This window comes from Panicum virgatum, chromosome 5K, assembly GCF_016808335.1.
Source record: "Panicum virgatum strain AP13 chromosome 5K, P.virgatum_v5, whole genome shotgun sequence".
Lineage (NCBI taxonomy): Eukaryota > Viridiplantae > Streptophyta > Magnoliopsida > Poales > Poaceae > Panicum > Panicum virgatum.
The window spans coordinates 34,049,189-34,063,791 of record NC_053140.1 but is presented as its reverse complement, the minus strand read 5'-3'; positions in this window follow the sequence as shown (position 1 = coordinate 34,063,791).

Here is a 14,603-nt window from a genome sequence, read left to right as displayed (position 1 = left end):
AAATATAATTTTTACGCACCACTTTTTACACAATTCATCATAACTTTTATGATACCCACAACTTCTTTTACGCATAACTTTTTTCTAACAACTTGACGAATAAGTTTTTAGCACAACTTTTACGATACATACAAATTTAATGCGTCTATTTTTTTTTCAACTAACTTATAGTGGATAACTTTTTTAGCACAAATTGTATGAAGATGTTATGCGAAAGATTTCTCACACAACCTTTAATCACACAACTTATAAGTACAAATCCTCAATATAACTTTTAGTACAGTTTCTATATAAAAGTTGTCAAGATAAGAAAACTTCAGATAAAACAGAAAGTCAAAGGGAAACCTGGAAAAGAAAAGAAAAAGGTATGCTAAAAAACAGTAGCACTTGCTATTATGGAACCTAATAAAGGAATAGAAGTGAAATGAGAAAATAAATGAATACCTGGGTTGTCAGATTGGTAGGTGCAGAGTACAGCATCTCCGTCTGTGGCTGCTGCCGTGTGCGTGTCGCATTGCACGCTACGAAGGGCTTTAGCGCGCGACGTTGAATTGGATTTTCGGCTGTATCGTCGCGCGCTAGGAAGTGTTGTAGGGCGCGGGTGCCAAATTGGATTCGCGAGGATGGTGGGTGCAACCTTTTACCATTCCATAGAAAACCAACAATTGCATTATTGCCTTAAAGAATAACACATTACTGTCACATACGAACAATGATGTAAAATTCCATTGCTGTTTCAAACATATATACTCTGTATCGCTGCAATCATATAAGGGTACCAGAAAAATAAAGAGATGCCCAATCTTATTTGCAGTTTTCTGGCAGACTGGCACAGTTGTGGCTTTGTGGGTTGTATCTGAAGGGCAGGAAATCAACGATTTGCAATCCGCTTATACTTACCTAATAGGCGGACTCCACTAAAACTAAAACCTAATCCGTACGCTACATTCTGCAGACCAGCGACATCATGCATTCATGCAGGCCGCTATGGAAAGAAACAGCGAGAAGAGATTTAGGACTCACACGGCGGCGCGAAGGGGTGGCGGGGGCGAAGCGCCGTGCCGACGTGCCGACAGAGCAGAGCACGCGCACCTGACAACAGTGGATTCCGGCTGCACTTCTTCCGACACCGGCGGAAGCGCCGCCCCTACGGCCCTACCCCGGGGATGTCGGCGGCTGTCTCCGACCACGGCGCGCCCCGCCCGCAACCATCGCGCTTGCTTAACCGCGGCGAGACAATCGCGCCTTATAGTGGGTGCCCCGGCTTAATCTTGACCGCTGGATATGGATTGGACGGCATCTAGCTACCCGAGGTGGACGGTAAATGAATTACCGTCCACCCCGGACGGTAAAACCGACCACGCTCTGGCGACCGCGGCGCATGCCGCCGCCGAGCGCCACCCACCGGCGCGGAGCGGTGAACTACTAGCCAGGAAGAGGAGCGGACAGCCCTGCAGCCCTGCAGCCCCGTCAGCGGCGGCGGCACGGCGGTAGGGCAGGCGCCTGTGAGTGACGCAGTGCGCGCCGGCGTCGCCGCCGCTGCGACGGCCGCGTATGCTTACGCCGGAGTTGTGCGGTGCGGAGAAGTGGCATCAGCGGGTTCGAGCTCGCGCTGGTGTTGCGTGCACGCGCGCATATCGTCGGGACTCGGGGGAGACCGAGAGGGTGGCGGCCGGACGGCAAAGGGCGCATGAGCGCCGGCAGCGGCAGGGGCCATCTAGGTGGCTGGCAAGGCGACGCCGAGGATCGGAGTTGAGCAGTGGATTGCAATGGCGCTTCACGCTGAGGCCATTGCCACTCCATGCGTGTGGGATCAAGCCGGAGTCCAGACTGTACTTCCCATCTCTAAAACACGAAAGCGCGTCCCTCCTCAGGCGATTCTCTAGCTCCTCGTTGCGTCACGTTGCCAAAAAAACAGCGGTCGTACGATCGGGCCATCCAACGGCTACGGGAACAAGCAATGCTCACTGAGCACCCGCGCTCAACCGCCGCACCGCAGTGCCCAAAAAAGCAGCGGTCGTACGATCGGGCTCGGGCCATCCAACGGCTACGGAAACAGGCAACGCTCGCTGAGCAGCCGCGCTCAACTGCCGCACCGCAGCACCTCCCGCCGGGCCGCAGCGCCGCCGAGCCGTCGTGTCTCCGCCTCGCCTAGCCTCGGCCGTGGTCTAGCGCCGGCGGCGGCTGCTGTGCCTTCGCCACGACCCGCGCTCCACTTGGCCGCCGCCCTTCCACACCGCGCCCAACCTCCGGCCCTGCTCCACCCGAGCTAACCCCGAGAACCACTCCACCACCTCCCACCGGCCAACGCACCTCCCCAGCGGCCAGCCCGACCTCGCCCGCCAAGGGTCACATTGCAAGCCCCAAATTATGAATCTGTTACGCAAAAAAAACAGGGACCTATTTATAAAATCTGATTTTCAGGGATTCTGATCAACCTTCATTTGTGGAACAATTATTCGGGCTTCATTAACAGCCGATTGAATTTATCTTCGAAGTACATTACAATCATTAGTGGCATGGGAGAAAGTATTATGAAATTTGCAATAAGCTCGCCGCTATAACTCTTCAGGCGGTGGTATGACATGTGACATCTTGATGTATCCATTCTTATATAACTCATCAAATATCCTCTCGTATTTAGATACATCAAAAGTAAATCTTTCTTGCCGATCTTTGGGAATCGGTTTAAGAGAACCACAAATGCGAGGTTTATCATTGGAGGACCAAACAAATTCAGCAGCATAAACATCTTTACTTTCATCGTCCGAGCAATTTGAATCACACCCAAGCACATAAATAGGACGATTAGGCTTTTCATTGGACTTTTGAGAATCTCTAGCCTCTTTAGCTCGGCTTTCATTAGCCAGAGCATTTTGTAAGACTTGACTAACATCTATAAATTCTTGTCCCTCTAGCTTTGTTTTATAAAAATTAAGTAAACCAGCAAAAGCTACATCAGCTAAAGCTCTATCAGAAATTGTCAAACTATAGCATCAGTTTCTAGTATCTCTAAATCTTCTAATATACTCAGAAACACCTTCATGTATCTTTTGCTTAACCGATGTAAGATGTGACAATTTCAATTCAGTTTCACCAGCAAAGAAATAATCATAGAATTTTTGCTCTAAATCAGCAAAAGTGAAAACTGAATTGGACGGCAATAAAATAAACCAAGTAAAAGTAGCACACGATAGAGATAAAGGAAACAACATATATAAATATCACTAGTTTGATACTACTACTTGTAGTATATGATGTATCTTGTATTGCTCTGTACAACAGTACCCAATAACTTTGCCCAACATGCACTACTGGACACTCGTTGTTTACACACGGTAAAATCTTTGCCGATAAAAGGCACAGGGCAAAGACCCTCTTTGCCGATGTTTATTTGCCTTGTGCAGCACATGACAAAGAATTTGTCGAGTGCTACAAAATATTCGGCAAAGAATTTTTTAAAAAACCTATTTTAAAAATAAAAAACAAAAAAATTAATCCAGAGAGGACCCCACCGACCAGCCACCCACTCGATCCATCATGCGTCCGGCGTGATTCGAACTCACAGCCTCTTCCTCATGTGTAACCTCCTCTACCACTACACCACACTATCACTTGTGTCTATACTCTATTTTTTCCCCCACATATTATACTGAACCGAGTTTAACTTGCTTGTTTGAGGCCCTAAACGAATTCAAATAAAAAACTTATCAACTACAAAGTTTCATAACTTTTTAAGATCTACAATTTTTATTTTGGTAGTTTTTCCATCAGAGTTCGTTTACAAAATTTAAATTTTACTTTGCCGTGTGCTAGATCTAAGGCACACGGCAAAGCATGGTTATTTGCCATGTGACAAAAAAAACACACGGCAAATTTTTTTATATCAATAAAAATTCTGTAATTGCACTTGATATATTAAATTATCAAAAAGTTCCAAAAAATTACCAAAATTTTACATGAAATAATTTATATTGTCTATAGAAAATTTTTTGAAGTCAAATCCAAGTTTGATGATCACTTTCACTCAAAACCTAACTGCATTCTTCTCAACTCTCTGATTCTTCTTCGCAGATGTTTTCATTTGTAAGCATTGTAAGTGACAAAATTGTGAAACCCACTCAAGTTTTTACCACAGCCTCCACATATGATATCATGATATATTGACAAATCTCATAATTTTCAGACTTTAATTGCTTTTTTTAAAATTTTAAAATCATTCGAACACACGTTCGTGGTCGTATTACCTAGATAAGATGTTCAAAATTTCTTTTCATTTGATAGATAAGGCTTCAAACTATGTTAAATAATATGAATATTATTTTCTACTCATTTTATTCTATTATTTGAATCACGGTTCAAATTTGATGTGATTCAAAAAATTGCTTGAAATACAATTAATTAGTTAAATATAATAAATAAATACAAAAATACATCAAATTTTAATATAGAAAACACACGGCCGTATGTGAAAAATAGAAAAAGTTTCGAGATGAAAAGATAAAAAATTTTATTACTTTGCCGTGTGTCAAAATAAAACACACGGCAAAGTCATGCTTTGCCGTGTGCCAAAAAAAAGGACACGGCAAAGTATTTCTTTGTCGTGTGCCAAGAAGAAGCACACGGCAAAACATATTTTTGTCGTGTGTTGTATTTTTGCCGTGTGTGCACACGGCAAAGAGATTATTTGTCGTATGTCCGATAAAAAGCACACGGTAAAGTTTCTAACACACAGCAAACATGAAGTTTCCTGTAGTGATGTATGACAGAGAAGAAGTTATGGCGGTGGACGGGGAGAGGGGCACAACTTCGAGTCCACCGTCAGTGAAAGATCAACACAAGGGATCTGAACTATCTCTTTTTAAGGGTACCTTGCTTACTATACTTCTGATACGCTTTCCTTCCTCTTTTATGGGCATAAATGATAAATTTTGAAGGTTCAATTTATATGATCCGCAGTTTCATATTAAATATGTAACTTTTTCAAAGTATCATGTACTATTTGGCATTTGCAGACATTCAAAATCCATGAATCAGTGATAATATTATATATTTATTATGTGATTCATGGATTCTTTTTTTTATTTTGAACCCAGGTATAGCACTATTAAAGAAAAGGTCTCAACTCACTTCTAAGAGTGAAAACGGTACTACTCCCTCTGTTCGAAAATATAGATCATTTTGGCCTTTCTAGATTCATAGTGTTTGCTATGCATCTATATATAACATATGTCTATATATAACCTACATTTTGAAATGGAAGGAGTATATGCTTACAGTTTTCCCACCATATAACATTGGCCCACCTCACTGGAGCGGGCAGCAAAGCGGCGCCGGGTTTCTAGTGTGAATTTGGTTTTCCACCAGGCCGGCCACAACAAAGTCTGGCCGATCGAACATTGATGCTGCACATACGTGCCAATCTACCTCGTGAGCTATCTCGCAGATCTTAGGCTTGGGGTTGGGTTGTACCTATCTTCAAGAGGACCACACATACTACTTTGGAGAGGATGATTGATGATAGAGGTTCAAGATATCTTCACAAAATCCATGAAGTTTTCGTGAATGTCACACTAGTAGGTGATGTATCCACGGCCAGAAAAGGGGAAAAAAATCCACACCGTGTTCACAAGCCACACAAATTCAATTTTGTTTGGTAGCCATCTATATTGTTGTTGCTGGTATAAAAATGTAAAGATCACACATGAGAGGTTCACGGTCTTATCTAGAGGTGTATATGTTGGAATTAGAGACCAATTTCGGTTCATTTTAATTCGAAATTTGAGAGCATAAATCATGACATTTCCATAGGTAAAAACAAGAGCATGATCTAATATGCTTGTAATGAAAATAACAAACATGAACATGAAGTCCATGAACTACCTAGTGGCGGGGCCAGTTCCGAAGGAACCAAATGCGCCATTACCCGACATGGCTAGTCAACCTGTTCGATCAGAGTTGTTGTAGTGCAGCTACGACGCCGGGAAGTTGTCGTTCACAGTAGCGAGCAGTCGTGCAAGATGCACTTTCCAAAAACTTGATCGCCCTTCTACTCCTCAAGTGCAAAGTCTCTAATGAGGGCGCAGCTTCGGAGGCCTACTCTTCCAGTGAAGTCCGTGCACACAGATCGCCGGAACGGGGACAATGACGCCGGAACGGGGACAACAATGATGCAGCGCAGCAGTGGGTTTCTCTCTCTCTCTCGTGGAAGATAGAGGAGGTGATACCTCTCTTATTAGCCTCAGGAAAGACCCTTGAGTACTCATGTTAATGCCATTAACTAGCCATTGAAAGATCAGTTTCTGGTGATGTTGACAGCCATCAACGATAGTTACTTGCATCCACCAATGGGCGTCAGTTGGGGGCTCCTATATGTCTTCTGAAAGATAGATAAGTCATCAATTTTTAAAGTCCATTTGACACAATTATTTTGTATAAATTTCTGCAACTATGTTCAATATTTTAATATAATTAATTTAATATTTTATTAAACTGGTTCAACATTTAATAATAAAATATTGAAATTGTACAGATGAATTGTTGAAATTGGAAGCACAAAATGTTGAAATCTTAAATTCAAAATGTTGAACGCGAGCAGACAAGCTTTTTCTCTGGCGAGCGGCGGCGCGGAGCGCGGGCGACGGCGCGGCGACGCAACAGTGCGCAGACAGCGGCGCTGCGCGGAGGGAGCAGCGCCGGCGCGCGGGTAGCACGCTGCGGCGGCGCATCCTTTGGGATTTCGTGGCCAATTTCATCACGGGCAAATCCTGCAGGTACTTGCAGCAGGCCGCAGGCAGCAGCAGGCGGCGGCGGGCAGCAGGAAGCAGCATGCGGCGGTGGGCAGCGGCCGCGTGCTGCAGGCAGCAGCAGGCAGCGCCGGGAAAGCAAGAGCCGCGGGCGCCCGGCGGTGATGGCGGCGGGGAGAGAAGCTTACGGAGAAAGCTAGATTTGGGGTGGATCAACGAGTGTTAGTGTTTGCACGAATTTCAAACACTGAAAGTTGGGGAAGAAAAAAATCTTGTGAAAGATGAATAGGATTGACGGTGTTAATTACTAGCTATTCAACCACGAGTGGGCCTTGGGATTTATTGACCGTTTCTAAATAGGCTATTGGCCCATTTATTTTAACAATATATACGATAGAAACACACCATATTAGATGTGCGTGTAATGCCAAAAAATATGTAGCCTAATAATTATAAGAGCCTCGGTAGCACTTGAGGTCCTGAGTTCGACTCTCTATAGGAGTGAATATTCGTCGACAACGAGGCGCCTGCGTAATTTCTATGTGTTTTGGCAATCTATACACACCACACCTAGATTAGTGTGTGACCAATTTTTGCCATACCAAGTGAACCGAGCGTAGCTCAGCTGGTTCTTTTGTAGTGGAGTCTTAGACTCGGCACTAGTGCTCCCATTTTTCTGAATTTATTCCAGTATTTAACCGACAATGGTGACTTCGTGCTCGTAGGGGTAAGATTGCGTGCTTGTATTCATAGGATGAGTGTACTGCTTCGCAAAAAAAAAATTGCCATGCCAAAATCAAGGCATGCCATTATGATTTGTCCATCAATTGGTTTGTGTCTAAGGCCACTTTGACCAAAGTCACGGTAAGTTACTAGAAACTTCTTAGACCTAGTTCGCGAAAATATTTGAGTTTTGACACTATAGTACTTTAGTTGTAATTTGACAATTAATATTTAATTATTGACTAATTAGACTTAAAAGATTCGTATCATGCTAATCAGTTAGACTGTGTAATTAGTTATTTTTTCAACTTCATTTAATGTTTCATGCATGTGTCCAAAAATTCGATATGACGGGTGCGATAGAAAATTTTTTGGGAACTAAATAGGACCTTACATTTACAAGAAAAAAAAATTAGTTAGCACCAAATCAAAAGTGTCGGATACCATAACTATGGGCACCCTAACCTAGGACTAAAACACCCTCAACACGCGCAAAACAGAATTCGGCACTCGGGCCGGATCCTTCCCAAGCTCGGACGACCCGAAGCCTCTTTAGGTACGGAAAGCTCAAGTTACGCGCGGCCCGCGGCCCAGCACCTCGGTACGGCCTCTCTAAGGCCTCGCTGACCGTGGAAGAAATCTCCGCCTCGCTCGAGGGCTCCCTGCCAAGGACCCTCGAAGCAAAGGCAATCTCAGACTCGCTCGAAGGTCGCCCGTCGGGGCCCCCTGGTGCGAGGACGGACTCCGCATCGCTCAAGGCTCCCCCAGCCGAGCCCTCCGTGGACCCTCGGCACGGGCGCAATCTCCGCCTCGTTCGAGACCGCCCTCGGCGGACTGGAGCGGCGGCCCAACCACCCGACGGGACGGGCGCATTGACTCACCAACCACTCCATGGCATGGGCGCGGGAATCAGGCGGTATCGGGCGGCGTCAGCTAGCGTCAGCCATCATGCCGCACAGCGGACACGACCGGCGTCTCATCAGCCTGCGCCCGCTACTGTGCTACTGTTCCCAGTGCGGGGCGGGTCTGCAGAGCCCTGTGCGGACTTGCCTGACGCCCCCACCACTGTGCTGCATACCCCATGTACCTTTCTCCCTTGCAGGACCTTCGGAGGGCATGGGCAACGACCCTCGAGCATAGTACGAGCCTCGACTGAAGCAAGGCCGGCGCCTTTAACACCCTCAATGCCCCACCTCATCCGACGTGAGGTTCTGCGCACTTCTACAGTTATCACCATGACGTTGACTGGCGCCACAGGACAAGGACGCGCTCCGGGCATGGGCGGAAGGATTCGCGAGGACGATGACCATGACTTACGCCATGCTCCACAGCGCTCGGAGACAGGGAAGACCAATTGTTCACCCCCAGAACACGGAGGGGAGAAGTAGATGACCTCACTGATCCCCCATTCATGTAACCCTTCCTCTTTGAGCCTCTAAAAGGGGAGGGGGGAATGGATCGAACAACGACAAGAAGGCACGTGCTCACTCCACCGATATTGGCACTCACCTCAATCACTCCCAGTACACCTAGAGACCTAAGAGCTTCTCTCCCTCTCTCGCCTCAGCTTGTACCCCCTACTACGAGCACTTCAGTGCAAGTAATATAGTGCACACTCCTCTGCTGGACGTATGGCCTCACCGGCCGGAACCAGGATAAACCCGATGTCATTGTGTTTCTTCTTGCATCAACCATCTGGAGACCGGGACACGCAGCATATTCACTAGTTGGTGCTAGACCGCGAGGTCAGGACACCGATAGTTGGCGCGCCAGGTAGGGGCGCTGCGTGACAATTTTTTTCTGTTTTCCAGTTGTTCTCCAGATGGCGGGCAGATCAAACCCGTTTCCAATGGGCGTTTCGGATCCGTTCCCAGCTGGGTATGTGATCTGGTTCGGGAGCCTCGAGTTCCGGGCAACAGGCAACGGTTACCTCATGGAGCGCCTCCCGCCCAGAGCCAGCCCCGACGTCCCGGCACCGCCACCACGATGCCGAAGCCGCACGGGTCGGCGCGCACGGCAAGCGCGCATTGAACGGCACAGAGTGGCGCCCCCTGCCCCCCCTGCGCGGGTCGGGGCGAGCGTGCCATCAACTGGCTCCACGGGGGGAGACACCGCCCCTTCGCCATCAACACCGACTACGACGCTGACGGGAGGCGGGTCAAGGTCGCCGCCCCTCCCTTACGGGATCCGGTCCTCGGCCATGACCTACGCGTCATCTGTCAGCACCGACATGAGTGCGTACGAGGATTTGCCCGGGCATCACCTGCTTTCGATCCGCAACCTCATCGCGTCAACACATGACAGTTCATACCCCGACTCCTCGGACGAGGGGTCTATCCCCGAGCAAGGTCACGTGAACCTGGAGTGGGATTACTCTGGGATCCATGATCTTGAAGCTTTCTTGTCATTTCAGGCTACGACAGACTATTGCCTCACCTGTTCCGACGACTCCAATGAAGAGGACTACGATCTGACTCGGGAGTGCTTCGTCGCTGTGATAGGAGAGCCCAACGACGACGATGACGTCGCGGCGGACGCAACTCGCGCCGCGACGGCCGTGGCAAGACCAACTATGGCACTTGGGCCATCCACCCCGGCAAACGTGGCGGAGCAGCAGGCACAGCTGGCGCAACTCCGAGAGCTTGAAGCCAAGCTCGACGAGGAGCGTCGGCAAACGCAGAAGCTGCACCACGCGCTCGAGCAAGGACGCACCGGCCACGGTACGGGAGCTCAGGAGTCGGGACGTGTTGCCCGGGAGCGGATCCTAGCGGAGGGCCGCGAAGGAAGCCCCCTGGCGTTACCCAGGGCTAGCCAGAAGATCATCGCTGCAGCACTCCTGATCCATGCAATGCCTAAGCCGTGCACGCCCGAGGTTCGCAACCTGTGCAAAGAGGCACAGGCGCTCCTCGAGGAAGCTGCAGTACAGCAGGCCGAGAGTTCCACGTCTCGGCTGCGCTCAGTGGCCTCGACGAGAGCTGATGGGGTGGCACAACAGGACCATGAGGCCTCAGTGCATACCCCACCAGCAAACAGGGCGAGGGCACCCTCGGTACATGATCGTGTCAAGCTGACTCCTGTGAAGGACCCACTTCGGGACACGTACGGCAACGCCCATGACGGCGATGCCCGCAGCGTCTTGAACCAGAAAAACGAAGATGGTGCCGCTCACGGCTACCACCCTCGACGTGGTGGACGCTACGATCGCAAGGAGGATAGGAGCCCATCACCAGAGCCTCCGGGCACTCGTGTGGTCAGCCGGGAAATCCGCGCCGTTCCTTTCCCCCCACGCTTTCGTCAGCCCACCACACTCACCAAGTACTCGGGGGAGACGGATCCTGGGCTCTGGCTCAACGACTACCGCCTGGCATGCCAGCTGGGCGGCGCGAATGATGACACGGTCATCATTCACAACCTTCCCCTACATCTTGCAGACTCTGCACGCACGTGGCTCGGACATCTTCCGGCTAACCAGATCCACGACTGGGCTGATCTAGTCAATATTTTCGTGGGAAACTTCCTGGGTACGTACATGCGCCTGGGGAACTCCTGGGATCTCCGAGGTGCCGACAGCAACCCAATAAGCCTCTGCGGGATTACATCTATCGCTTCTCCAAGCAATGCACCGAGCTCCCCAGCGTCAAGGACTCCGAAGTCATTAGTGCCTTTCATCTGGGCACGACGTGCAGGGACCTCGTGCGCGAGCTGGGGCGAAACATACCTTCTAGCGCGAACGAGCTGTTCGACGTGGTGACCAACTTTGCCTCTGGCAAAGAGGCAGTCGGTGCCATCTTCGACGATGACAAAGTCAAGCGCAAGGTGGACGCGCCCGCAGAGGGTAGCAATCCCAAGAACAACACGAAGAAGCCCAAGAGGTGCAAGAAGGGCAAGAAGAAGGGCCCGTCTAACCAACATGGTCAGGGGCAAGAGGAGGACTCTGACGAGGCCCTCATCGTCACCCCCGATGGCAAAGGTCCTCGATGCCCCCCTCGAGGCGACGGTGGCCTATTCGACGACATGCTCAAAAAGTCGTGCCCTTACCACAAGGGCAGGGTCAATCACACCTTCGAAGAGTGTGACATGCTCCGCAAGTACTTCAACCGTCTCAGCCTCAAGGACGAGGCTAGGAAGGAAAAGGACGAGGAGGACAAGGGCAGCGACGGCTACCCCTCGGTGGAGAATGTTTTCTTCATTTTCGGCGGGCCTATGGCGAACATGACCGCTCGGCAGCGCAAGCGGGAGCGCCAAGAAGTCTTCTCTGTCACAAGGGCTACGCCAGCCTACCTTGACTGGTCAGAGGATACGATCTCCTTCAGCCGCAACGACCATCCCAACTACATCCCGAATCCAGGCTTGTACCCGCTCGTCGTGGATCCCGTCATCAGCAAAACCCGATTCTCCAAGGTGCTCATGGACAGGGGCAGCAGCCTCAACATCTTGTACGCCCACACCCTCGAGCTCATGGGGATCGGCTTGGACAAGCTGCGTCCCAGCGTGTCGCCGTTTCAAGGCGTCGCGCCGAGAAAGCGAGTTCAACCACTCGGGCATATCGACTTACCCGTCTGCTTCGGAACGCCTTTAAATTTCCGCAAGAAAGTACTCACCTTCGAGGTGGTTGGGTTCCGTGGGGCATACCACGCCATACTGGGACGGCCATGCTACGCCAAGTTCATGGCGGTCCCCAACTACACCTACCTCAAGATAAAGATGCCGGGTCCGAAGGGCGTCATCACCGTCGGACCATCGTTCGAGGACGCCTACGAGTGCGACATCGAGTGTGTCGAGCGCGCTGAAGCTCAGGCGGACGACGAGGCCCTCGCAGCCACCCTCGACAAGATGGCAAGCGAAGCCATGGACTCCACGCACCGACACGTAGGCAGCTTCGAGCCAGCCGAGGGTATCAAGGTGGTGCCCCTCGACCCGAGCCAACCCGACGATAAGGCATTGAAGATCAGCGCCACCCTCGACAGCAAATAGGAAGTGGTGCTCGTCGACTTTCTCCGCGCCAACGCAGACATCTTCGCGTGGAGCCCCTCGAACATGCCAGGCATACCGAGGGAGGTCGTCGAGCACTCCCTTGATATCCGACCCAACTCCAAGCCGGTGAAGCAGCGCCTGCGATGCTTCGACGAGCTCAAGCGCCGGGCGATCGGCGAGGAGGTGTAGAAACTTCTGGCGGCCGGATTCATCAAGGAGGTGTCCCATCCCGATTGGCTAGCTAATCCTGTATTAGTGAAGAAAAAGAATGGAAGTTGGAGAATGTGCGTAGACTACACTAGTTTAAATAAAGCATGTCCGAAAGTTCCATTTCGTTTGCCACGTATCGATCAAATTGTTGATTCAACTGCGGGATGTGAACTTTTATCCTTTCTTGATGCCTACTCTGGTTACCACCAAATTAAGATGAAAGAGTTCGACCAGCTCGCGACTTCTTTTATCACACCTTTCGGCATGTACTGCTATGTCACGATGCCCTTTGGCCTCAGAAATGCCGGAGCTACATACCAGCGGTGTATGCTCCACGTGTTCGGGGACCATATCGGGCGGAACATAGAGGCATATGTCGACAACATTGTTGTAAAATCTAGGAAGACGGGCGACCTGGTAGCCAATCTCAAAATCACGTTTGATTGCTTGAGGGCCAAAGGGGTAAAACTCAACCCAGAGAAATGCATGTTCGGGGTGCCTCGAGGCATGCTCTTGGGTTTCATTTTCTCCCAGCGAGGCATCGAGTCCAACCCTGAAAAGGTCGAGGCCATCAGACGGATGGGACCAATCCGAGATCTGAAGCGGGTGCAGAGGGTCATGGGTTGCCTTGCAGCCCTCAGTCGGTTCATCTCACGCCTCGGTGAGAAGGGCCTGCCTCTGTACCGACTCTTGAGGAAAACCGAACGCTTGACGTGGACCCCCGAGGCTCAAGAATCCCTCGACAGGCTGAAGGCATCTCTCACCCATGCCCCCATCCTAACGCCACCAACAGATGGCGAGCCCCTCTACTTGTACGTAGCCGCGATGACCCAAGTGGTCAGCACAGTGATCGTCATGGAAAAACGAGAGGAGGGTCACGCTTTGCCAGTCCAATGGCCGGTGTACTACATCAGCGAAGTACTATCCGAAACCAAGACGCAGTATCCGCAGATCCAGAAACTACTATATGCAATAGTCTTGGCTCGGCGCAAGCTGCGCCACTACTTCGAGGCCCATCCTGTCACCGTGGTCTCGTCTTTCCCCTGGGAGAGATAGTCCGCAATAGGGAAACCAAGGGCAGGATTGCCAAGTGGTCAGTGGAACTCATGGGAGAGACTCTCACGTATGCGCCTTGTAAGGCAATCAAATCTCAAATTTTGTTCGATTTCATTGCTGAGTGGACCGACACCCAGCTGCCCCCACCGAAAATTCAAGCAGAATGCTGGACTATGTACTTCGATGGGTCGGTGATGAAAACCGGTGCAGGCTCCGGCCTCCTTTTCATCTCACCCCTCGGAGAGCACATGCGCTACGTATTTTGCCTTCACTTCCCAGCGTCCAACAACATGGCAGAGTACGAGGCCCTCCTCAGTGGCCTCCGCATCGCCATCGAGCTTGGCATCAAGCGCCTCGATGTGCGTGGTCACTCTCAGCTCGTCATCGACCAAGTAATGAAGGAGTCTAGTTGTCACGATCCGAAGATGGAGGCATACTACAACGCAGTGCGCCGCCTCGAAGACAAGTTCGACGGCCTAGAACTCAACCATGTCCCGCGCAAGTACAACGAGGATGCGGACGAACTAGCTAAGATCGCATCGGGGTGGACCACCGTCCCCCCAAACATCTTTGCTCGCGACATCGCCAAGCCCTCTATCGATTTTAAGGACCCAGCAGAGCCGGGCCCCTCGACCACCAAGCCCTCCGATGGGAACCTCTCGGTGGACGAGGTCGAGCCCATGCAAAGAGAAACCGAGGCATCCTCGGAGGACGAGGACGAGGCATTGCAGATTGATGAGGCTCCACTTTCGCAAGACTAGCGCGACCAGTACCTTGACTGGATCAACCGAGGGGTGCTACCCTCGGACCGCGCTCAAGCGCGGCGTGTCGCCAGGAGAGCCAAATCTTTCATCGTGATCGATAGAGAGCTCTACAAGCGTAGCCCCTCGGGGG